The sequence below is a fragment of the Schistocerca gregaria genome, chromosome 3 (genome assembly GCF_023897955.1).
Source record: "Schistocerca gregaria isolate iqSchGreg1 chromosome 3, iqSchGreg1.2, whole genome shotgun sequence".
Classification (NCBI taxonomy): Eukaryota; Metazoa; Arthropoda; class Insecta; order Orthoptera; family Acrididae; genus Schistocerca; species Schistocerca gregaria.
The window spans coordinates 155,119,838-155,122,058 of record NC_064922.1 but is presented as its reverse complement, the minus strand read 5'-3'; positions in this window follow the sequence as shown (position 1 = coordinate 155,122,058).

Sequence of the window (2,221 nt, the reverse complement as noted above, 5' to 3'; positions counted from 1 at the left end):
ATCGATCTGAGATTGTTTTATTACTCCCTCCATTTTACTCCCACCATTGAATATAATTGCGAAGCGATCCCTACTTCAACATTATTGTAACCACAAACTATAGACACTTACAAGGGATAGAAAAATTCCAAGCAGATAAAGACTCTGCGGCTAGTAGACAGAAATTTCGAGTGATGCCCTAGAGTACTAAAATTAGTGTGGTTCCCAAAGAGTGATGTAGAGTAAGGGGGTAAATACACTCCTCAATGAAAGTTCGGAATATCACAGAGCGTACTACAATTATTATTATTCTCTTTTCAGAAACATACAGGTACATTTACAAACATTTTACACAGTTACGATTAAATTACTTTGACCAAAACTTGAACACTTCCAGCGCATTTTCTGTTGCTTGTTGAACGTCATCTATACAAGAGACAGGGCACAATCGACACCGAAGTATGTGCCGGACTGTCTGTTCTTCTCCACAGTCACACGTAATATCATTTGGATCAGTGTATACCCATCCTGGTAAGTTAACTTTTGATCTTCCAACTCCTGATCTCAGTCTATTCAGGGACTTCCAAGTTGTCCATTCCCTGTCACAGCCTGGATGTAAAGATTCAACAACTCTTTCCCAATCAGGGGGAAGGTAGGTCGTGGCCGTCCATAGTTGCAACCTTGCTTTTTCAGCAGTTCCTTTGCTGTCGTAAGGAAACTCTTCCTTGGGTTCAGTGGTTGCGGATGCGGTTCATGACCATACAGAGTACGGCTAATTTCCTGTTCCACGTCCTTTCTTTACTTGTTCACAGCTACCTCTCTTCGAACAGGTGGTGGTGCTATTCCTGCCATTCGACTGGAGTGGATTTCAAGCAATCTGTTATAATTCTGCAGGTTTCGTTGAGAGCTACATCCACGTGTTTGTGATGAGTTGAATTAAACCAAACAGGACTGGCATACTCTGCCGCAGAATAGCACAGCGCCATTGCAGATGTTTCGATTGTTCCAGGTTGACTATCCCACTGTGATACGGCCAGTTTCCGTAGGAGACTGTTACTGGTCCAGACTTTCGACTTGCATTTCATGCAGTGCTTTTTGAAAGTGAGAGGTGTGACAAGTGTGACTCCTAGACATTTTGGAATCTCGTAGTGTTCCCCTTCAACCCCCAACATACTAGTTTCCACCCGCGAGTGCGTTCCTTGTCTCTCAGATGAAAAGCACACGATTGGGTCTTCTTATACAGTACACACATCCAGGTTTGCACAATACCTCATCAACAAAATAAACATAATTGCTCCTGAAAACATGAACGATTCAGGTTATGTATTAAAAATTATTACAAAATAAAACAGGTTCACTCTTAAGTGTACATCTTGAAAACAAAAAGAGTGATTCTCTCATTATGATATCCTTAGTAGTGAGTATGTGCTCCCCACACATGCATGACTCCTTCACTCTGGGAGACATGCCCTGGATAAGACCACCAAGTGTATCTTGGGGTGTGAGGTCTCAATGGCAACTTCAGTGAGGACCTGAAGATTTTTAGGTGAATTCGGAAGCTGTGCAATGGCCATCATCAACAGGTCTCATGCATGCTCAGTTGCATTCATGTCTGGGGACTCTGCTGGCCAGTTCATTCGGTTGATGTACATTTGAAGATACCAAGACGCTGCTATAGTACAGTGCGGACTTGGATTGTCATTTACTAGGATGAAGTTGTCGCAGACTTCACGACTTTAGGATCTTCCAAACGTTTGTAGGACCTTTTGGACGTACCGGGGACCAGTCAAATTGCTGTAGACTGTAAGTAGACGGGTCCGCTGTCCCACCATTATTGCCACCCAGAACATTACACTTCCACCTGTAAACTGATTGACTTCCTGAACGCATCGGGGTTCCTGATGTCGTCTAGCGCATCTCCAAACCTCAATACGTTTAGTGTCCGGTCACAAAGCAATCCTGGTCTCGTCAGCAAACGTGGTATTACTGTATTATGCAATGATCCAGTATTGATATGCAAGAGCTCAGGTCGGTTCCGTTGGTTCAGCCCAAAACTTCTCATTGGTCTTCTGGAAATAAGACCACCATGACGCAATCTTCTACGCGCTGTTTGGTCTGAGATACGAATACCTGTAGTTCAGACGAAGTAATTTCCAATCATTTCTGGCAGTTGATATTGGGTGCCTGTGAGCCGACAGTTGGAGGAAATGATCCTGCATTGGTACTCTCATACAAGGACGGC